This window comes from Monodelphis domestica, chromosome 8, assembly GCF_027887165.1.
Source record: "Monodelphis domestica isolate mMonDom1 chromosome 8, mMonDom1.pri, whole genome shotgun sequence".
In the NCBI taxonomy this organism is placed as follows: Eukaryota; Metazoa; Chordata; class Mammalia; order Didelphimorphia; family Didelphidae; genus Monodelphis; species Monodelphis domestica.
The window spans coordinates 25,665,686-25,691,219 of NC_077234.1; positions in this window are offsets into that span (position 1 = coordinate 25,665,686).

Here is a 25,534-nt window from a genome sequence, read left to right on the forward strand (position 1 = left end):
CTCTTGAGTTCTGTGTTTGGGCATCAATTTTCTGTTCAGGTCTGGTCTTTTCTTTACGAATCCTTGTTATTCTTCTATTTTATTATATGACCATACTTTCCCTTGCAAGAATATAATCAGTTTTTCTGTGTAGTTAATTCTTGGTTGTAGACCTAGTTCCCTTGCTTTCCAGAATATCATATTCCATGCCTTTTAGTCCTTTAGTGTAGAAGCAACCAGATCCTGTGTTATCCTCACTGTAGTTCCATGGATCTGAATGACTGCTTCTTAGCAGCTTGTAATATTTTTCCTTGGAGATCTTGAATTTGGCTATTGTAAATCTTGAAATCTCTCAGACTTGTGAATGTTAAAAATTTCCCCATTGGGGAATTCTTAATTGGAACAAATTCCCTACTGAGAAACATTCCCCATTTTGATGTGAGAACTCGCCAGGATCAGAAATGGGAGGACCTCTACTCCAACCATACTTAAAACTGCTTTAGGGGAGAAAACTCCTTGCTATGGGAGGACCCCTACTCTACGTGTACTTATAACTGCTTTAGAAGAGAAAACTCCTTGCTAAACAATGAAAATACTTGGAACCATTCTTATAATAAGGCAAGGAGTTCTTTGAGCCAGGCCTGTTTTTAGAATTGATACAATGGGATGCTAGGTACCTAAAAGGGTTGGGCAAGTTTTCTCTTGATGAGATTAGTTGACTCAGTTGTGTTTTCTCTTGTTCAGACTTACTGAGGAGATTGGTCGACTTAGCAGGAATTTAGATGGGCAGTCCTTTGGAAAGCATCTACAGTGATTGGTAGATGTAGGGACTTAGGGGAGGTGACATGGGAAAAACAACCCCTATATAAGAAAAAGCAGAATCCTTTTGGAGAAATCCTTTTGGAGGATCTCTGATGAGGATTGCTTGGGAAGAATCTCTTGAGAGAGGCTGTGGAGAAAGGCCCTTTGGAACAGTCTCTGGCTGGAAGGCTCTCTGGTGAAGTCAGCTGAGATGGAGCTGGCCTGGTGTCACTAGAATCCTTGTTTAGTCAGACCTTGTGGTGAGTGTTAAAAAACTGACTGATTTCTCTCTTAAGACTCAGGTCTAGGCCATATTGGCTTGAGGCCCTTCATACTTATTCCTTTCTTACTCTCTCTCTCTTTCTTTGATTACTCATTGTATTGTTAATTAAAATCTCTATAAAACCCAATTGACTTGGGTATTTGAATAATTGGGAATATTTCCCTGGTGACCATCTTATATTTGATTTAAAAACCAAGACACTGTAGTGAAACATATTTCTGTGATCAAATTTACTCACCCTCTCTTATATCTATCACAATTTATATCTTCCACCATTTTAACTCACTACAGTTTATGGGCTTCAGTATTTTAAATCTCACACTATAACATTCCTTCATGTTGTCAGTTGGGCATTAGGTACAGGAGGCAATCTGTGGATTCTTTCATTCTCCATTTTCCCTCTTGTTCTAGAATTTTGGGGCAGTTTTCTTGGATAATTTCCTGTAGGATCATGTCCATGATTTTTCTTTTGTCATGGTCTTCTGGTAGACCAATGTTTCTTAAGTTGTCTTTCTTGGAACAATTTTCTAAATCCTCTGTTTTGTGAATGAGATGTTTCTTATATTCTTCAATTTTTTCATTCTTTTGATTTTGTTTATATTTTCCTGCTGCCTTGTGAAATTGCTTACTTCCAATTGTTATATACTCATTTTTAATGACTGTATTTCATCACTGGCTTTTTGGTCATCCTCCTTCTGATCTTTCATCTCCTTTGCCTCATTCTGAAGCTGAATAATTTTGGCTTTCATGACACATTTTCTGTTTTCAGATGACTTATCTTGCTTTTTAAATTCTTTCCCCAGTTATCTTCAGCTTCTCTTAATTGTGTTTTGAATTGCATTTTCAGTTCTTCCAATGCCTCTGTCCAATTCACTGGATTATCTGTGTTTTTGCTTGGTGTTCCTTGATCTTCCTCTGTTACATATACTCTTTGTTCATTGCCTATATGCAAGCTGTCGATTGTAATTTCTTTTTGTTGTTGTTGTTGTTGTTTGCTCATATTTGCCCCTTCTTTTCCCCTTGTATTTGCCTGTAATCTTGCTCCTCTCATTATGTGCTGGATCTGTGGGTTTGGAATTTTCTGTCAACCTTCACTCTTGAAGCTTAGTCAGCAAAGCTCTCAGAGCATTATTTTAAGATGAGCCCAGCTGGAGGGTTCTGTGATGCTGTTTAGTTTTCAGTCCCCTAAGAGCATTTTTTTTAATTGGTAAGGAAGAGTTTTCAGAGGTCTGAACTTTTGCTACCTCTACACCATCATCTTGACTCCCACTGTCAGTCCAATAATTCTTAAATTGTTTCTTCTGGATCTATTTTCCATGTCACTAGTTTAATGAATGAGGTGTTTTATATTTTCCTCAATTTTTTTATTCTTTTGATTTTGTGTTATAGATTCTTGCCATCTTGTGAAGTCATTCACTTCTACTCCTTCAATTCTAATTTTTAAAAACTAAATTTCATCCCTGACTTTTTATCCTCCTTTTCAGTTAGATCTATTTTTCTTTATAGGTCATGGTTTTTATCATTTTCTTTCTTTGTGTCATTTTTAAGCTGGTTAATTCTGGCTTTTTGGACATTATTTTCTTATGTTAGTTAAGGTGCCTCTGTGTCCTGATGACCTATTTTGCTTTTTAAGTACTTTTACCAATTTTCTTCAACCTTTCTTAGTTTTATGAATTTTTGTTTGTTCGTTCGTTTGTTTGTTTGTCTCTTCCAGAGCCTAACTCCAATTTGCTGGAGTTTCTGAGTTTTCACTTGGTGTTCTTTGGTCCTCCTCTGTTCCATATGTTCTTTGTTCATTACGTGAATAGAAGCTGTCAATCATAATTTCTTTTTTTTTCTTCTGTTTAATCATATTTTTCCTCATTTTCCCCTCCTTATTTGCTGTATTCTGTTTCTTGGATTTGTGAATTTGGACTTTTCTCCCCTAAAGGGACTTCTGTTGTGCTAATTAACTGGATTAGGTAGATCCAGTTGGCCCACTGTATTAATGAGCCCTGAGGCCAAAACTTTTCCAGCTGCCACCAGAACCTGAAGGTAAATGTGAAGGTCTGGAGGCTGAATGTGCTTACTCTTGGTCCTCCTCTCCACTCCTCTCTGCAACCTGCCTCCCTGCCAGCCACCCAGCCAGAGCCTTGAGTTTCCCTTGGTCATACCAAAGTTCTATGTTGCACTTCAGTTCTCACCATTGCCCTGAGATCCCACAGACAGTCCAAATTCTACCACATGTGCCCATGCAGTAAGTGGGGGACAGGTTTTGCATCTTTTCCTTATACCAAAGAATTCAATTTTATCTTCATATATTTCAGATTCAATCAAGTAGGAGACACCTGTGGCTCTGTCTTGTTGTTCAGGTTTTCTTTCTGTCTATTCTTTCTGTCAAGAACTTATTTTGCTTCTGGTGTGGAAGGAAATTCCCAGAATATTTGACTTCTGATGCTTCTAAGCCACCATTATGACTGTGCTCCCTCAAAGTTATAATAGATTTTTCAAAAGCTTGCTTTTAATATATACTCAAAGATATTTCCATGGTAGAAACACATGATTTTCCTACAAAAGCAAGTACATCTGTCTTGAAGTAAAATAAGTCTATTGTAAACCTTCCATTGTTCAGAATCAAGAGTTTGAAATAAAACTTAATTAATAATTTTTATGAATATCATTACACCATTGGCTCATTCTGAATTCTTGTCCTTACATTTTCACAATTCTTGGAGCATTGATGAATATCTCCTTTTCTTTCAACATGAACTTATGATGTTTCACACAGATATGAAGTATTCTCTCAAAATATCAGAAGAATATAAAAGACACCAGGAAAAAGGGGAAAGGAAATAAACATAGCACTCTAAACATTGTATTTTACTTATGTCAACAATCAGATAAAATACAAAGATAATCTTTCCTATATCAAAGCTGACTTTTTTTCAAGATGTTAAAATTCCTTCCTAGGGACAACATAGACACACAATCTTCCCTCTCAAGATAGGAAAGTACAAAATAGAAGCTTCAAAATAGAATAACATTCACCTGGGGACCAGAGGCTTTATTCTTTTATTTTCAGTCTTAAGACTAGTTTCATTTCTTGAATAGCTTTTTTAAATTCCTGTAGATCAGGGCCTTCCAAACTGTTCCTGATGATTGCAAGCTAAATAGTAATCCCTTACAATAGTGTTGTTTCACATATTTGAAGAAGCTGTTTTCAAATTTGAAAGGAACTAAGGAAAACAATATTTAAATGTCACTGTTTACATATATATATGTATATTGAACAATATGATATGTTATAAACACTATATAAAGAGAGACAGTGAATTGTTGTTGCTAAATTTCTGAGAAAAAAATGCATATGTTTTCTCCTTTGTTTCAAGGAGGAAAAGATCAGAGAATTACTGGTTAATAAATAGAGGGCTTGAATGAACCTCAGTCACAGTCTATGAAGTAGTTCTTAATTCAAATACACAAATATATATATGTGTGTGTATATATATATGTATGTATACTGTCTACTCTGTTTAAAATACTAAAAAAGAGAGTTGAGGTAAAACATGCCATCACCTTTAATAGAGATTTCAAATTAGTAAATGATACACACAGAAATAACTGGTGAAAAGTAACATGTGGCAAATATATCATAAAGCAATAATAAAAGAATTAAGAGGGAAAGAGAAATCATTGCTTCCTCGGTGCATTAGGAAGGCTTTATGGAGTGATCTGAGAAGCTTTAAAGCAAAACTAGATTTAATCATCAGCTGGGAATGAGGAAATGTATTGCTGTCATAGGATCGATGAAAGAAGAGTGTTGGGCAACTTTAGGCAATTAAAGTAGTTCATCTTTGATGGAGTATGGATTATTTGAAAAAAAAAGTAGTATGAAGAAAGACTGATAAGGTTTGAATTGAAGGATGAATTACCACGAAAATTAATTTAAATTTTACATGGTTGTTAAAAACATCACTGAGAGATTTGGAGTATTGGGTAAACACTGATAGATATAGTCAAATAAAACATGGCTAGTAGCTTAGAGAAGAAAGGAGATAATAAAAATTAGAAGGGCTATATGGGACCAAATTTCATAATCATTTACAAAATTGCAAGGTACTCTACTCCTTTAATGGTGACAATGAAGTTTGAAAAGCAATGGCAGGTATGAGAGATATCAAAGAGATAAAATTAAAAGTTCTTAGCAATAAGTGAAAGAGAAGAGAGAAAGAAAAAATTATCAAAATTTGATATATCATGAATCAAAAGAGAAATCTAATAGATTTATTTAATAGGGTATGCTAGTATAAAATATAATAAATATGTTTTAATGTTTTCATTGATTTGATTTGTTTTGATGATGGTATGCAGTGTAGTAGCTGGAGGGCTTCACTTGGACCTCGATTTAAGTCATGAAATTGATATACATCAGTTCTGTATGTGACAATAGATGTCAATGAACAAAAACAAAATAGCTGTTAAGTGTTTAGCCAATTCTTGACAAATAGTAGGTGATTAATACATTTTTGTTTGTTTTTTCCTTTTCCCCTTATCCTGTGTAATAGAATGTAACAGAACTATTCAGTTCCAAGGATAATTTACAAATATTATTAATTCTGAAAAAGATTTTAGTATAGGGCTGGTACTTAAGGCTATATAAATGTTAGTGATCATAATGATGATGATGATGATGATGATGATGATGATGGTGGTGGTGGTGGTGGTGGTGGTGATAAATGGCCAATCTGTAACTCTAAACTACTGTAACCAGTAGTTTATTCACTAGAAGTTAAACATGTTAATGAATCCTCTTAGGCTTCCTAGTTTCAGAACGTAGTTTAATAATTATGCTTGCTGTGGTATGTAAGAACCTTCTTAATTTATTTCAGATTTCATATTGATAAAATTTTTAATTATATTTTTTGATATTTTGCAATCCATGTTCTCTCCCACATCTCCAACCTCTCCAAGAAGGCAGGTAATAAGATACATTTTGTGCATGTGCTAATATACAATACATATTTACATGCTGATCTTGTGCATTAAGATACTTATCACACTACAGAAAAATTCATAGAGGAAATAAAGCAAAGAATAGCATATTTCAATATGCATCCAGAATTAATCATTTCCTCTACAATAGTGGATGGTCTTCTTTTGTATATGAGTACTTTATAGTATTCCTGGATCCTTGAATTACTGATAATAGTTGTCATTCAGAGTCAATCATCATACATTGCTACTATTACTGTTTAAATATTATCCTAGTTCTCCTCAATTCACTTTACATTGTGTATTTCCATGTTTTCTTTTTCTTTTTTTGTGATCAACTTGTTTATCATTTCTCATGATATAATATTTCATTAGAATAATATACTACTACTTATTCAGCCTTTCTCCAAGAGATGGATGGACCTTCAATTTCCAGTATTTATTACCAAAAAAAAAAAACACAACCCTAAACTAAACTAAACTAAATAATTTTGTATAACTAGGGGATCCCCCCCTATAATAATTAAAATTAAATTTTGAGGCTGCTAGTAGCTTTGATCAACCCCTTCTCACCAATCCAGAGTTATGGGCCAGGAGTTTGTAGCTGAGGGGATTGGGGAGTATAGCCACGCCAGGAGGCAAAAGTGGGGTGTGTGCAAGCATCTCACCAGGTGAGGGCTGGCTGATTTTTGCTAAAAATTAACCAGTTTACCAGGCAGCAGCATGCAATGGCCAGCTTCTCAGCTGTTCCCAGTCACTACTCAGCCCTGAGTTGCTTAAAGGGAAAGGAAAGGAGGATTAATCAATCTCTCACCAGTCTGCTCAGGATTCTGGAGGAATCAGCAGTGGTTGGGAGGCAGCAGTAGAGTAGCTTAGGGAGGGGCTTCTAAAAGGCTTTACAGTATCAGACCAATAGCCCTGAGGCTAATCTGCCCTTTTGTCTATTTCAAACTGTCCAACAAACTTAGAGAGAAGTGAGAGCTCCAAACTCCATACTTATTTACTAACAAACTGACTTAAGGATAATTTAGAGAGAGTGAAAAGTGAAGAAAAAGAAGAAAATAAGAGTACTCATCTCCAAATTGTTATAATTAAAATTAAATTATGAGGCTGTTAGTAGCTTTAGTAGCCCTATTACATCAAAGAAGTGATAGTTAAGAGAGGGAACAGTTGATTAGTTTACTACCCTATATGTCATTTGATGGATTGAAACTCACCACCAGTAGGGGCTCCTTCAGGTTCCAAACTCCAGGGAGAAGACAGGGAAAGTGTGTGCCCAATGCCTTGGTCTTGCCTTTATGAGCAATTTTCTCCACCCACTAGCTCTCCAACATCACATCTCAGGAACCAATCACAATTCTTTAATTTGCCTGACACTGCCCAGAGGTGCAGTGCCTGTAGGATCAGTTTCCCCTCTCATTGGTTTCAACTTCTTTTCCCTGAAGACTTCAATGGCTGCACATCTCAAAGGAAAATGACCCCCAAGTCCCTGATTACAAAACAGAGCAACATAATAGGGGAAGGATTTCCCTTCCCACACCCCTATATTTAATCCCTTTGGAGTACAGATTTAGTAATGACAATGTGAATTAAAAAGTATGCAGTTTTATGGTCCTATGGGCACTGTCCCAGATTTCTCTCTAAAACTCTTGTGTCAATTCAAAATTGCAAAAACAGTGCATAAATCTTACAATATTTCCACATTATTTTTAAACATTATTTTTTTCCCTTTTTTGTCATGTTATTGATTCTGAAAGATATGAATTGATACCTCATAATTGTTTTAACTTTAATTTAATTTTCTGAATAAAAGTTTTAATAACTGAATAAAATGATTTAGAGGGAATGCTTTGATTTGTTTTGTTAGACTGGGTTCTCTATATATTTGAGAAATGCGTTCTTTGTCAGACATGTTTTATGTAAAATTTTTATAAGTTTGTTTTTTCCCTTCTAATCTTGGTTACATTGATTTTTATTTAATATTTTTTTTAATTTAAATAAGTTAAAACTATTTACTATCTCCTGATGTCTTCTATGTCTTGATAGACATAACTTCTTCCCTTATTCATAGATCCAACAGGTAAATTAGTATATAATCCTATAATTTATTTAGGGTTTTGCCTTTTATTTCCAAATTGTGTGTTCATTTTAACTTTACCTTGGCATATGGCAGGAAATTTTGGTCTGTGCCTAGTTTCTGCCATACCAGAAATTTTTGTCATATACTGAGTTCTTCCAAAACAGTGGATTTTTAGTATAATAAACACTTGGTAACTATGATCATTCACTACTCAGTATTGAGTGTCTAATTGGGTCCATTGATCTGCTACACTATTTCTTATCCAATACCAGATTGTTTTGATGGCTTCAGCTATATAATACCATTTGAGAGTGAATACAGTTAAGCTACCTTCCTTTATATATTGTTTCATTAATTAATTTGACATTCTTAATCTTATATTCTTCTAAATGAACTTTATTATCATTTTTCTAGTTATATGAAATAACTTTTGAGTAATTTCATTGGTATGACACTGAATAAGTAATCAATTAAGTAGAATTGCCAATTTTATATTGGCACAGCCTATCCATGAACAATAAATATTTTTCCATGTTTTAAAATTACTTTTTTGTTTAAAATATTTTATAGTTGTGATCATATAGTTCCTGGGTCTGTTTTGGCAGACAGACTCCCAAGTATGTTATATTATTTATTATTTATAATTATTTTAAATAGGTTTTCTCTTTTTCTTCTTATAGGTCTTCATTTGTTATATACAAAAGTGATTAGAACTGATATGATTTTACTTTACATAGGACAACTTTGCTAAAGGTTTTAACTGTTTTGATTTGATTTTGATTGATTTTCAAAGATTCTAATAGAATGTCATCATATCATTGTTTGCAAAGAGCAATAGCTTTATTTCCTCATTGACTATCCTAATGCCTTCATTTTTTTCTTCTTTTATTACTATGGCTAACTAGTACAATACTGAATAGTAGTCTAGGAACTCTGGAATATAGATAGAATATTTGATATTTGAATTGTTTCATTCTGGATGCTTAATGTTTTTTGTTTGTTTGTTTGTTTTGTTTTGTTTTTTTGGAATATGGCCATAACTTCTCTGGGAATTTTCATTTTAGGATCTCTTTCAGGAGGTGATTAATGGATACCTTCAATGATTTCATCCTCTGATTCTAGCCTGTCAGGGAAGTTTCATTTGATAATTTATCTTAATATTATACCTACATTCTTTGTTGGGATTTTTTTGCTTTTGTTTTTCATGCAGTCTGATAATTCTTAAAATATTTCTTCATGATCTATTTTCCAGATGAGTTTTTTTCCAATAAAATTCATATTTTCTTCTATTTTTTCATTCTTCTAAGTTGGTGTCTTGAAGCTTTATGGAGTCATTATTTTCAATTTTTATGATTCTTTGTCTGATTCTAATGTTTAAGGGATTATTAACTTCAGTGTGCTTATATATCTCCTTTTCCATTTGGTTAGTTCTACTTTTTAAAGCCTTCCTTTCTTCAGTAACCTTTTGTATCTCTTTTTTTTTAAACCCTCACCTTCCATCTTGGAGTCAATACTGTGTATTGGCTCCAAGGCAGAAGAGTGGTAAGGGCTAGGCAATGGGGGTCAAGTGACTTGCCCAGGGTCACACAACTGGGAAGTGTCTGAGGCCAGATTTGAACCTAGGACCTCCCATCTCTAGGCCTTGCTCTCAATCCACTGAGCTACCCAGCTGCCCCCTTTGTATCTCTTTTTCCACTTAGGCAATTCCAATTTTCAGAGTCCTTTTCCTCAGCAGTTTTTTTTTTTCAATATCTTCCTAAATTTGTGGCGGGTTAGAGTTTCTTTACAAAGTTGTTGATTCTTTATTCATGGTTTTCCTGAATTACTCATATTTTCCTCCAGTTCTCCTTTTAACTCTCTTATTTGATTTTGAAAGTACTTTTTTAACTCTTCCACTAGATATTTTGGGTCCTAAGACCTATTTATATTTTTTCTTAGATTCTTCATATGATGCTATTTTGTCAATGTTGTCCTCTCCTACATTTGTATCTTAAATCTCCCTAACACCATAGTAACTATCTTGAGTTCATTTGTTCCCAGTTTGTTTCATTAGTTTTTATTGTATATTAATTGCAGCACCATCGACATGGTCTTCACGATGAGGCAAATGCAGGAAAAATGCCTTGAGCAGAACCTGAGTCTCTACATTGTCTTCATAGACCTGACAAAGGCATTTGACAGAGTGAACAGGGACGCATTGTGGGTGATCCTCAGCAAGCTTGGTTGCCCAGCAAAATTCGTGAAACTGATCCAGCTCTTTCATGTTGACATGACAGGGGAAGTCCTATCTGGTGGAGAGACTTCTGACCGCTTCAACATCTCCAATGGCATGAAACAAGGCTGTGTCCTCACTCCGGTACTATTCAACCTATACTTCACCCAAGTATTACGACATGCTGTGATGGATCTAGGCCTGGGCATCTACATCAAATACCGACTGGATGGCTCACTATTTGACCTTTGCCTCCTGACTGCAAAAACAAAGACAACAGAGAGACTCATCCTGGAAGCTCTCTTTGCAGATGACTGTGCTCTCATGGCCCACCAAGAAAATCATCTTCCAACCATTGTGGACAGGTTCTCCACCACAACAAATCTGTTTGGCCTGACTATCAGCCTCAGCAAAACAGAGGTGCTGTTCCAACCTGCACCAGGGAGGCCAACTATCCAGCCATGCATTACAATCGATGGCATGCAGCTTTCTAACATCAACACTTTCAAGTACCTGGGCAGCACCATCGCCAATGACGGGTCTCTAGACCATGAGATCAATGCCAGGATCCAAAAGGCCAGCCAGGCACTTGGGCGGCTTCACTCCAAAGTCCTCCAACACAACAGTGTACGCACTGCCACGAAGCTCAAAGTGTATAATGCAGTGGTCCTCAGCTCGCTCCTGTAGGGTTGTGAGACATGGACACTGTACCGGAAGCACATGAAACAACTGGAGCAATTCTACCAACGCTCCCTCCAGTCAATCATGAGGATCCAATGGCAGGACCAAATCACCAATCAGGAAGTCTTCGACAGAGCCAACTCTACCAGCATCGAAGTCCTGGTCCTCAAAACCCAGCTAAGATGGTCTGGACATGTCATCCACATGGACCCACAGCGAATACCAAGACAGGTATTCTATGGTGAACTGTCAGCTGGACTCAGGAAACAAGGCCGACCAAAGAAAAGATTCAAGGATCAGCTAAAGTCCAACTTGAAGTGGGCTGGCATTACACCAAAGCAACTAGAACTCGCTGCCTCTGTCAGAAGCAGCTGGAGAACCCACATTAACCATGCCACCATCACCTTTGAAGAGGAGCTACGTTGATGTCTTGCTGCTACATGTGAACACCGACACCAGGCCACAACCACACCTCCCTTAACAACTGGCGTCCCATGCCCCATGTGCCACAAACTCTGTGCCTCAGCCTTTGGACTCCAAAGCCACATGAGGGTACACCGTAGATGAAACTGCACAAAGACAATAGTCATTCTCAATCACCGAGAGACTACTATATATATTGTATAGTAAAGTTAAGGCCCATTTGTAAATTCAAGAGGCTGTTGTTTTGCAGCTTGTGGCTTTGTTTCTGATTTGCATGAACCCCTTGTGTTCTAGATGTTAATTTCTAGTAATAGAAAGTCTCTCTTGTTGCTTGAACTGATGGGAAACATCACTACTGCATCTCTCTGGTGGGAGACTTAGTTGTGCTATTATATTGAGGAGGAGATTCACTATGGAACAGATCCAGAGGCTGAGAATGCTGGACAGCTCAGGGGATGGAGCATCATTGATGGCCAGTCCCTTGTGTGGGGTCTTGCTGCTGGCTGGCCCAGGAGTGGAGACTGCAATAGGCTTCCATCAGGTTGATGCTTCAGTGCTTAAGGAACATGGCCTCTTGCCACCTACTGGAGTAGGGTCTGCCCTTATTACTGCTTGCTTGAATTAAGGAGTTAATTAATATTCAGTCATCTATTATAACTGAAAGTGTATTTCTTCCTAAGCTGTGCTTATTCCATTATTCATTTTTGCTCATCTTATTCCTATGGCTAGAATTTATAGTACTACATACAACAGTAATTGTGATAATAGTTATCTTTGCTTTATCTAAAATCTTATTGGAAAGACATCTGATTTCTAAAAATTAGAAATAATCCTAACTCTTAATTTTACTTAGATAATATATGTCATATATTATGTAAAGACTAATTTTCTTTTTTTCTTTAAATAAATGAAATATCTATATCCACTGATATGAAATAATTTTGGTAAATCATGTATTGTTAAAACAACAATTCATTTTCATGTATTTTTATTTGTTTTCCTAATTAGAATTACATCCAGTAGATTTTCTAGATTTTTTGAGGGTCTGTGTTGAAGGAGCTCAGCTAACTTTTTTCCTTAATACTACATCATTTTGAGTTTACAAAGCAAGAAGTTTCCTTAAGTAAATGTGGTATATTAAAAAAATTAAAAGATCTGTAAAATATTGTTGAATGAGTTCATTCTTATATTGATATTCATTTAGATTATTTTGTTGTTAGTATGATTTATTTTAAGAAATTACAAATGAAATCCTTGGAAGAATTTGTTTTATTTTACTTTTTTTAATTAATGCTTCCAGTGCATAAAATAAGGTCAAGCAGTATGCTGAATGCATTACAAACAACAGAGAATTTGACAAATGATCTGAGGAAGAGGAAAATATATTTTAATGGGGAAACAAATTATACTTTAATGCATAATAACATTTATTTCTAATTAGATTCTCAAAAACTATAAGATTTTGCGAGGTGGCAATTATATATTATATGGAATAAACACATCCATAGCAGGTTGTGGCTATGATGTATTTTGATAAATTTTCCTCATACACACAAAAAAGTAAAATTTATTTGCTTGACAGGTGAGTACGTACTATGCTCTTAAGCATAGAAGGCCTTATGTTTATGAATTTCTTAAATCCTTATTTTAAATTATATTTTGCCATTTTCCATTAGCATATTATTTCTAGTTCTTAGCCTGAAATCAACTGGAACTAATTTGTAATTGAGAGGTTAATGGTCACAAAAAATGACTCAGGCCAATTAAATAGAATATTTATAAGTTCAGTCATTATAATGGCTCCCATCTTAAATTTGCTTTTACTTGACTTGGAATGAAAATAATCCTTATATCTTGTTACTTTGCTAACATATAATCAACATAGAATAAGTTAGACTACATAATGTAATATAATGAAAATTGTTGATGAAAATAAGAAATCTATGAGCAATAGGAATACTTTTATTTTAGTAAATACTTTATACTTATAAAAAGTGAATACTAAAATATTATCTGCAAATTGCAAATATTTAGCATTATTTCTTAAAATCTATACATTTTATGACTAGTTTCTTAAATGAAATCTCTGTGGCAGCAGTAGTGGAAGTTTCTCGGTGATCGAGAATGACTATTGTCTTTGTGCTAAGGTGTACCCTCATATGACTTTGAAGTCCAAAGACTGAGGAGCAGAGTTTGTGGCATATGTGTCTTGGGACGCCAGTTGTCACGGGACGTGTGTCTGTGGCCTGGTGTCGGCGTTCACATGCAGCGGCAAGACATTGATGTCGTTCATCTTCAAATATGGTGGCGGCATGGTTAATGGGGGTTCATCAGCTACTTCTGTCAGAGTCAGCGAGTCCTAGTTTCTTTGGTGTAATGCCAGCCCACTTCAAGTTGGACTTTAGCTGATCCTTGAATCTTTTCTTTGGTCGGCCTTGTTTCCTGAGTCCAGCTGACAGTTCACCATAGAATACCTGTCTTGGTATTCGCTGTGGGTCCATGTGGATGACATGTCCAGACCATCTTAGCTGGGTTTTGAGGACCAGGACTTCGATGCTGGTGGAGTTGGCTCTGTCGAAGACTTCCTGATTGGTGATTCGGTCCTGCCATCGGACCCTCATGATTGACTGGAGGGAGCGTTGATGGAATTGCTCCAGTTGTTTCATGTGCTTTCAGTACAGTGTCCATGTCTCACAACCCTACAGGAGCGAGCTGAGGACCACTGCATTATACACTTTGAGCTTCGTGGCAGTGCGTACACTGTTGTGTTGGAGGACTTTGGAGTGAAGCCGCCCAAGTGCCTGGCTGGCCTTTTGGATCCTGGCATTGATCTCATGGTCTAGAGACCCGTCATTGGCGATGGTGCTGCCCAGGTACTTGAAAGTGTTGATGTTAGAAAGCTGCATGCCATCGATTGTAATGCATGGCTGGTTAGTTGGCCTCCCTGGTGCAGGTTGGAACAGCACCTCTGTTTTGCTGAGGCTGATAGTCAGGCCAAACAGTTTTGTTGTGGTGGAGAACCTGTCCACAATGGTTTGAAGATGATTTTCTTGGTGGGCCATGAGAGCACAGTCATCTGCGAAGAGAGCATCCAGGATGAGTCTCTCTGTTGTCTTTGTTTTTGCAGTCAGGAGGCAAAGGTCAAATAATGAGCCAATCAGTCAGTATTTGATGTAGATGCCTAGGTCTAGATCCATCACAGCATGTCGTAATATTTGGGTGAAGTATAGGTTGAATAGCAACGGAGCAAGGACGCAGCCTTGTTTCATGCCATTGGAGATGTTGAAGCGGTCAGAAGTCTCTCCACCAGATAGGACTTCCCCTGTCATGGCGACATGAAAGAGCTGGATCAGTTTCACGAATTTTTCTGGGTAACTGAGCTTGCTGAGCGTCACCCACAATGAGTCCCTGTTCACTGTGTCGAATGCCTTTGTCAGGTCTATGAAGATAATGTAGAGACTTAGGTTCTGCTCAAGACATTTTTCCTGCATTTGCCTCACCATGAAGACCATGTCGATGGTGCTGCAATCTGGTCGGAAGCCACATTGTGATTCAGGCAGGTTCTGCTTTGAAACAGATGACAGGAGTCTGTTGAGTATAATACAGGAGAGGATCTTTCCAGTAGTGGAGAGTAGTGAGATACCTCTGTAGTTGTCACAGGCTGTTCATGAGTCTTTGTTCTTGTATAGGGCTATGATGGAGGCATCTCTGAGTTCTGGGGGCATGTCTTCCTCTTCCCATATGCTAGTCAGCACTATATGGAATACTTGGAGCGCCTTTCCATTTAAGGTCTTGTACACCTCGGTTGGGATCCCGTCTTTACCGGGTGCCTTGCTGCACTCATTTGTTTAATGGCTTTTTGGACTTCCTCTATTGAAGGAGGGACATCAAGTTGTTCAATGGTGCAGTTTTGGGGGATCTGGTCAAGGGCGCTTTGGTCGACTGAAGAGGGTTGGTTGAGAAGCTGGCTGAAGTATTCTTTCCACCTGTTGCTGATGCCTTTTTTTATCTTTTATGAGAGTGTCACCCTCAGAGGCTAGCAAGGTATTGCTGGTAGGTTTTAATGGTCCATAGACAGTCTTGAGGGTACTGAAAAATTGTTTGTAGTTTTTTGTATCAGCAAAATGCTAGATTTCTTCTTCCTTTTTTTCCCACCATCGGTCTTGCATCTTCCTGATCTCACGCTGTGCCGTGGCTTGGAGAGACTTGAATCTGCCCTTTTTAGCAACAGAATTTGGGTTATTTTGCCACTGCATAAAGGCTTTGTTCTTTTTGCTCAATAGGTCTTCATTAACAGTGTTGTTCTCATTGAACCAGTCCTGGTGGTTGTGTTGTTTTGGTCCTAGGACTGTCTTTGATGTTTCCTTCACTGTGTCTGAACTGGTTCCATTTCTCAGTTGAGCTTCCTTTGAGTGGTCCCTTGGCAGACAGCTTGTCATCCAGGCAGGACTGGAATGTTTGCAAATAAGATGGATCTCTAAGACGACTCACATTGTAAAATGCTCGAACTGTCTGGGCTCATTTTGGATGGTGAGGCATAATGCGAATTTGAAGAGTCCTCTAACCAATTGGTGGTCTGTCCAGCATTCAGCTCCTCTCATGGCTCTGGTGATCTGTACATCCTGGATGTCTCACCAGTATACAATGATGTAGTGAATGAGATGCCACTGTTTTGATCGTGGGTGCATCGACGTTGTTTTATATTTGTTTGCCATTCTGAACACAGTGTTTGTGATGGTGAGTTCAAACTCTGAGCATTTGCTAAGTAGCAGTAGGCCATTGTGGTTCATTTTGCCCACACTGTGTTTGCCGAGCACTCCTTTCCATCTTTCATAATCCTGGCCAACGTGAGTATTGAAGTCTCCCAGTAATATCATCTTGTCATTTGTGGACACTGAGTGCAGGATGGCACTCAGATCAGAGTAGAACTGCTCGATGGTCTCCTGTGCTGGTCAGTGTTGGGGCATACGCGCTGATGATTGTGGCATACGGGTCTTTGCTGAGAGGTGGATCTTCGTGAGCCTCTTGCTGATGCCCACAGGCAAGTCTGGCAGCTGTTTGAGCAAACTGGTCTTGATAGCCAGGCCAACACCATGGATTCTGTCTTCATTTTTGGCTCTACCTTTCCAGAAAAAGGTGTATCCAGTGGTAGGTTCGCTGAGTGTTCCCTCTTCTGGTAAACGTGTTTCACTTAAGGCTGCGATGTCGATGTTATATCGCGCCAGTTCTTTACCGATTAGAGCTGTTCTTCTCTCAGGTCTTGGGGTGTTCTCTCTGTCAAGTAATGTTCTGAAGTTCCATGCTCCTAGTAGGAGTGTCTTTGTGTTTTGTTTCTTTTGGTTTCGACTGCTTAAAGGTATGACCCGGGGTGTACTGACTGGGTGTTTGTAGGGCAGGCAATGTTTGGGACACCTTTTCTAGTCCCCTCCCTTGATTAGGGTGAGCAGTGCTGTCCTAGAGAGGGCTGCTCAGTCACCCAGGATGCTGCCGAACGTCTCTGCTGCCCTACAGGGCCGAGCGACCACTGGTCCGTGGACCGCCTATGTGCAGGATCGTGACTACAACTGCTAGTGGTCACCTCCACCTGTTGCATCGCCACTCCCCCATCACCGTAGGTCTTGAAGAGTGTGGACGGGTTATGATAGATGAGTGTGCACAAAGATACTTGTGCGTGAAGGAGATTTAAGTGGAAAAGTCGATGTACAGAGACAGTCCCACTCTCTCGGCATTGGAAGCCTGGGTCCAATGGTACGAAAAGTCGTTACACCTGGCGACTTCCTCAGCTGCATTGGATGGCCTTGTTGTCCTTTTTGCTCCAACATGCCCTAAGCACTCCACAGTGCTTTGCTGAGTCGCCATCTCAGCTGTTGAACCTTCTTATTGGTTTCTTCCTCCTGTTCCCTCGAAGCAGTCTTCACATGCTGGGTGAGCAAAGCCCTGGTTCACCAGGGGTCAACGACCCGATGGCTACCCTCACAAGGTTTAGCCGGCCTGTCGAAGCCATTGCCCGGGGTGTGGCCGCTGCCGCATGCTAGCAGCTACTGGGAGCAACAAGTGAGAGCTGGGTGTCAGGTGGGGGTCAGAGGCTGGAGAGCTGCCCTAGGAGGGCACGACAAGCCCTCCATACCAGAGATACTACTCCTCTCTGAGCACCCCATACACCCCTCTGTGGCAGCACTATGTACACATATATACATGTCTATGTATGTATACATATTTGTATATTTGTACATACAATCATAAATGTATATATGCAGCCATACATATACATATATACACACATACATAGGCACGCATTTATATACACATGCACCCTTAAAACAAAGTGGTTTTCCTCATTGCAATTTTGTATATCACTAGTCGGTATAAAGAATTAAATGGGAATTTGGGGGAAATTTTGCAGAAAATAACATGCAAATATTCACAGATTACAAAGAAATGGTTTAGAATCTCAGTACTGTATAAAATATATGTATACTATTATATCAATACTTTATCTTTTAATAACATGAATAAACACAATTTCTTTTGATAAAGTTAAAATAAGTAAAAAAAAACTAAAGTTTGCAAAAAGAATGATAAATCAGATGACACGCAAAAGCTTGAAATGTAAATATCTTAACATTGTTTTACATATAGTCTATGGCCAAAATCTTAATCCAAATGTTATAATAATTGCTAAGAAAACTCATAAAAGAAAAATTGTAAAAGTCAGATTTCTTCTCTAGTATGAAGGGAGGGACAACAAGTTTTATGCAGATTTTCCAGATCAAGGAGTGCCCTACCCTTAACCCTCATGATGTGGAAGAGATACATGTGCATGTGTGTCTGTGAGCGTATATGTGTACGTATACAAGTAATGACACATACATGTGCATATATATATGCCTTGAAGTAAAATAAGATTATATGACAGAAAATAAAAATTTAAATATTTTTTCCTAGATAACTTCCATTTTATATAATTCATTGGCACTTGGTCCTAATGGAAAGAGTCAGAATTATTGTCTTTTGCCTTGGAGATGTAAGTACACTCAGCACCCAAACTAGCATTTAGTAATAGTGTAACAACTCAAATTTACAATGTGTATGTAAAGGAAAACTTTTAACTTATTTAATGCAATATAAAATTGTTATCGGAGATATTCCATTCATATAAGGCCACGTTATAATGTGGTTACAAGTTATGCCTTGCTATTTCCGAAGTTTAAACGAAAAAACATAATTGTCATAAATCATTAGTCTGCAAAAAAATTAAAAGACAAAAGCATTGGATCTACCTCTCATCTCCAGCATTTCTTTAGCTCCATCATAGCTAAGTCAGTAAGCATTTTATAAGAATCTAATAAACACCTACTATCTGCTAGGAACTTTGATATAAAGAAAAACAGGAAAAAACCAACAACAGTAATTTATTTCTTAGTGCTTACAACCAATTGGAGGAGAAAACACAAAATCAATTACATACAAATGAGATGTATATAGTGGAACCTTAAAATAATTTTAGAGAGAAGAACCTAAGATTAACTATGACTATGAAAGACTTTATGGAAAAGGTGATACTTTAATGTAAACTTGAAAAACAAAGAGGAAGAGATGAAGATAAAAAGAACCCCAGCAATGTCAGTAACCAAGACAAATAACGAAATAAGTATTTTTTTAAATGCCTACTTGTTCCAAGAATCATACTAAACATCCTAGGTATAGTATCTCATTTATTCCGCACAACCTTGGGGAGTAGTTGTTATTGTTATCCTTATTTTATAGCCAAGAAACTAAGGCTTAGGAAGGTAAAGAGAATTGCCCAAAGTCACAAGCTAATAATTTTCTAAAGGCAGAATTGAACTGGCCTTACACCAAACCTAATTTTTTATCTACTGTACCATAGAGAAAATATTGAGTCACAAGCTGGAGAGTCTTGTTAAAAAAATAAACAGCAGCATCAGTGTCCTTTTACTTGAGTCAGAGATAAGGAAGGAAAGATTTTCAGGCATACATGCCAGTCAGTTAAAATGCCAGGAGTCGGGAGTATTTTGGGAGGAAAAGTAAGAATATCTATTTCATTACATGGCAGAGTGTAGGTGACAAAGGTATAAGCACAATGTATGGAAATGCTAGAAAGAAACTTGCATTTCAGTAGATAATTATGTCTCCATATATCTAGTCATTGCCTTCTAGTGTGTTCCAAGTTATAGTACCTCGGAGTTACTCCATTTCTAGGCTATAGAACTATATTTTCCTTCTAAATTAATGCATATTGAAAAGATGGGGCTTTGAAGAAAGAAGCAACATGAAATCATTAAAAACACTAAACAATTTTTGAAGTCTAATATATTCCATTCTCTTCATCCTAATTATTTATGAATCCACGTATTTGTCTTTTTTCTATGCTTTAAATGATTAATATTAATGTATTATCCCAAAGGGCTTCATATTTAAATACCTCTTAACATATAGAATGTATACAGTTTTCATTTTTATACTTTTTCCATTTTAGAGTATAATGATATTCAGCTTGAAATAGTCATGAACCTTCTTGAAAAGTCCATAAAATTAGTTAAAGCTCAATACAATAATAACACTATCATCCACATTTGGATTTTGCCACTTGTAGGGAACTCCTCTTACATTTTCACTTGATGTAAGATATCCTTTCTCAGAATGGTGAATACTTTTGTTGCATATTAATATTGTTGTCTTAGGTTTTAATAAACTTTAATAAAACAAAAGTTCACGAATCAGCTTATGTTTACATTTGTCAGAGGACATTGCTTAATTTCAAAATATATATGAGAATTTTGCTGCTGAAAAAAGTCTTTAGTATTGCATTTGATCTACTGAGGCAAATATAGATATATATGATAGCAAACAAGAAATATCTGAATAAGTATTATATAACTGAAAATATGTGACAACATTTTGGGTAAAGCTTACAAAATCGGTCAAATAAAATATCCTGAAACAAATAAAGGGGGTAGATCTAAAGTTTCTTAGACTATTAACATTAAAACAAATTACTATGTAGACAAACTAGATGAGGACACCATAAACCACACAAATGTATCTCCAAGCAATACATAAGATGCAAATATTGCCTGTTCTGAGATCAAAGATGTCTCTTTCATCCACTTTTATAAGAGAGAAAGGAAGTTGGTTGTCTTTTGGAAACTATGGGCAGATCTCTCTCTCTCTCTCTCTCTCTCTTAGTTATTACAGGTAAGGTTGTTGACAGATTCTTCTTTAATAGGCTGAGTCTTCATCTGGAAGATGTTCACCTACCTACACATCAATGTGGCTTTACAAAAGATTGACAAATGGTCAATATGATATTTGCTGCCTGAGCTTCAGGCAAAAACCAGGAGCAGAACAGAGGTCACCTTACAACATTTATCAATTTGAACAAAGCCTTCAATACTGTCCTTTTCATATGCTTGTGGAAGATCATAGAAAACTTTGGATGCCTGGAGAAGTCCATTAGTAATGTCCACCAGCTCCATGATAGCATGTTTGCATGGATTCTGGTTAATGGACTCTGCTCTTGGGTTTTCCAAGTCACCAATACAATGAAGATGGGTTGTGCTCTTTTCCCCATGCTTTTTAGCAAGATGTTTTAAGATTCCTCCAATAAGGATAAAAAAGTCTTCAAGGTCAGTTACTGTTTGGATGGTAAATTATTTAACTTGAGAAGACCACAAGGCAAGAATAGTGGAGGGACAGTTGGTGAATGACTTTCTGTTCACAAATGATGGTGCACTCAATGGAGCCTTTGAGACTGATAAGCAACAGAACATGGATCAACTCTCTGTCCCTTCTGCTAATTCTTTCCTGACAACACAAAAGCAAAGAGAAGTTCTCTCCTAGCCAGTGACATATCATCCACACATAGCACCATCATTTAAAGAGAAAGGAGAAATGGCGAAGGCTGTGTATAAGTTCACTTACCCTGGCAGTATACATTCCAGAGATGTCTACATAGATGATGAGGTTGATGCACATAGCTAGCTCAGTGTTCAGGAGGCTTGGAAGGAAAGTGTGGGAGAGGAGAATTACTAAAGATCAACAGAGCTATTGTGCTGACCTCATTGTTGTATATTGCTTACATCTGATATTTTTTAGAAAGATTCTGAAAATTACCAGGTAAGATAAGGTACATGACTGTGAGGTCCTTTCTCAAACTGAACTGCTAAGCATGCAGACACATATAGAGAGTGCAAATATGATGGGCTGGCCATGTTGGTGGAATGCCAAAAACATTTGTCTAAAAGACTATTTTACATAGAAATTACATATAGCAAAGACTCAGATGAAGGTCAGAAGAAGCCGTACAAAGACTCTCTCAAGGTCTCCCTGAAGAATTTTAGTCTTGATTTTGAGTCATGAGATCAACTTGAAAAGGATTATCTTACATGGCATGTAAGATACATTAAAGAAAGTGGTAGACTCTATAAATATGACAGAATAGCAGTAGCTCAAAAAAGTGAGATATATAAATTTAGAGTCACTCCATCCCAAATGTTCATATGAGCTATTTATGCCCAGGAAGCATCTTCAATGCTCCTATTAGTCTAAACAACAACAACTAGACACGTTATACAATTACCTTGAAATAGTGATATTTTTAAAATGCTTACCTTTTGTCTTGGAATCAATACTGTGTATTGCTTCCAAGGCAGAAGAGTGGTCAGGGCTAGGTAATGGGGGTCAAGTGACTTGCCCAGGGTCACATAGCTAGGAAGTGGCTGAGGCCAGATTTGAACCTAGGACCTCCCATCCCTACACCTGGCTCTCAATCCACTGAGCAACCCAGCTGCCTCCATAGTGATATCATTTTGATCGCATATGAACATTTGAATTCCTAAAGAACCAACCAATACTTGTTTGTTTTACCATCTTTTTTCCTGCATTAGTACTTTGCTATCTTTTCTATAGGCTATGTGGTACATGAGCACAAGGCCAGGCATGCATAATGCTTTCCCCAAGTTCTTCCATTTTCTTCCTTTCCTCAGAGAGTTCATGAAGACTGGACTTTTGTTTTCTTTTTAATTGATCTGTTATTTTTTTAAATATCTTGTTGGATTCTTATTTCTAGAAGCTCCTGATTCCTTACTCATTCAAAGAGCTGAAATTAATTGCATACTTGGGTCTAATAAAAATCTGAATGTTCTGGATAAGGGTAACTACTCAAATTTATAGGAAATTTGTATCTAGGCTCTAAGTTTGTAATTTAAGAACATACATCAAGAAATTATAATTCATTTTCTTAGGAAATAATAAGGCATTCCTTTCTTCATTATGGTTCAGATAACAATGTTACAGTTTGGAAGGAAGGTCAGTGACACTGGTTTGAGTGTCATTCTGTTTGATCTTGCATTAGTCACTTTTCCCTTTTTGCCTCAGTTTCATTATCTGTAAAATGATCTGGATAAGTAAATGACAAATTGCTCTAGTATCTTTCCCAGGAAAACATCAAATTGGGTTTTTAATAGCCAGACATGCCTGAAATAATAAATAATAAGTAATTATTATTTATATATTTATTAATAAATAAAATAAAATAAAATAAAAACAAAAAATAAAAATAAATAAATAAATAAATAAATAATGATTAATAAATAATAAAACAATGCTCATCATTTGAGAGCATTAGTCTAGTATATTTGATTAAATAGATATACAAAGTTATATGAGGCTTCTTCATACATAATCATATTTATTAATTATTATAAACTTCACTATTTATTTGTTACACCAGAGTAAGATGAAACAATAGAGCAAAATCCTATCTCTCTGTCCTCTCATTTATTCAATATATTCCTTTCCTAGGAGAAAGAAGCAGTTTAAATGTTCATGGGCTAATGCAAATTTTAGGAGAGTAGAAATGATAATCTCTGCACACACAAAAAAAAAACATTAGTTACAAACTGACTTACAATTCCCTACATTTGTTTATACTGTGGGAAGACCATGCCAACACCATATTTGTTCAACTCTTCTAGACAAAGTAAAAAATCCATAATCCCAAAATATCTTTTGAAATATTTTGTCTCACTTATCTGCACATATCAATATTGGAATATTATAAATATGAATATGTTCCTTTCCCCTGCTTCTTGCAATGTTATAATTTACCTGGAATAAAGCTACCTTGGGAGTAAAATATTTTAAAGGATTTATTAGGAGATTACTTTGTGTCAAGGAGATGTGCTAAACTTTAGAAAAAATGTAAATATAAAAAGGAAAACCAGAATTTGTGCTCAAAAAATTCATATTCTAATGCAGAAGCTGGCTTAAGGGAGAGGCATAGAAGTGTAGAATGTTACATAGTGAGTTGAGTCATATTGAAGATGATCAATAAATCTAATAATACTCCATTTTTTCATGGGATATGTGTGTGTGTGTGTGACAGAGAGTGAGACGGAGAGGCAGAGAGAGATACAGAGACAGACAGACAGAAAGAGAGACAGAGACAGAAAGAATGGGGGGGGGTGATTTTAATAGCCATTATTTTTCTTAACAATTTCATAACTAAAGGCTCTGTCAACAAAACTGTAAAGCAATATTATGAAAATTGAAAGAAATCATTCTCTTAATTTATGCTACTTGGCACCTCCAAATGATAAAAGGAGAGAGTCTATTGACCTGGCTTTGAAGTCATGGCTTGAGTTCTTCTGTTTGCACATTCTGGCTCAGATATTTCTCATCCTTCCCTTTCAAGGAAATTATATTCTGTCAGGGAAGATTATATTTACATTCATAAGCATTTGTAGAATAAATACTAAAGAGCGTTTCTTCCTAAGTGAAAGTACTAATTGTTGGGGGGTATCTGGAAAAATTTCCCTTTCAAGGTTTATCCATTTTAAGATTATATATTACAAGACAATTATTTATTTGAACAGATATATGGCAAATTTCTCAGGGAGAACTGATTGTACCAGTTGAATTATCCACAGAGGTGGGAGAGGAGCAGTGTGAGATAAAAAATATGTAAAGACCTTACTCAGTTATCATTTGCCTATTTTTTAAACTTGTTCATAGCTGCATGTTCAAAAGTTATATGTTATCCCTTGATTTCTGCTTCATCATTGCTGCAAATTTTTAGAAACTATTTATCAATGATCCCTTCTCATTAAAATATTTTCTCCTTAAAATTCAATATTCCTTCTTATTGTGTTCTCATGTTTCCTGTAAGAAAAAATATATTTAAACTCCTATTTACACTCCTGTTTTTTCCTTCTGCAAAAATCTATGGATACAAAAATTAGAAGCACATAAAACACATAAGTAACAAAAGTTAAGGGGAATGTATACATATATATGTATTTCTGTGTTTGGTTTTATTCTTCCTGGCAGTGGTTTATAAAATCCACAGTAAAGAAAACCAAAGTAAACAAAAATTTAATAAAATAAAATAAAAACAATAAAAATATAAATAACAGCTGCAACAAGAGCAACAACAATACAGCAAAATCTTGGGTCATTGTTTTATTCCAAAAATTCATTTTATGAAAATAAACTTTTCTATATAGAACAATAATTTGCTGAATTAAAAATCTTCATATTTTTTCAATAAATAGCTGTGATTAATAAGAATTTATTTTCTAAATTTTCTGACTATATGACAAAAAGGAAATATACCATATATCTTAAAGTGATACATTTTGAAGATGTATTCATTCAAACAATACTTCTTGAATCTTTAGAAACACTGATGCAAAATTTTTAAATTAAGTGTTTCTATCAAGGGATAGAAACTTTTTTCTAACTCCTGTTTGGTATTAAAATCTTTCCTTTCCCAAAGGTCTGACAAGTATACTATTCTGTGTTCACCTAATTTAACTATGGTTTCCTTCTTTATATTCAATTCATTCACCCACTCTGAGTTTATTTTGGTTTAGGGTGTGAGATGTTGATCCAAACTCAATTTCTCCCATACTGTTTTCCATTTTCCCAGTAATTTTTTAAAATAACGAATTTTTTTTTCACAAAAGCTGGGATCTTTGGGTTTATCATAGAATGTCTTACTGAGATCATTTACCCCCACTCTATTCCAATGATCCTCCCTTCTGTCTCTTAGCCAGTATCATATTGTTTTGATGACCACAGC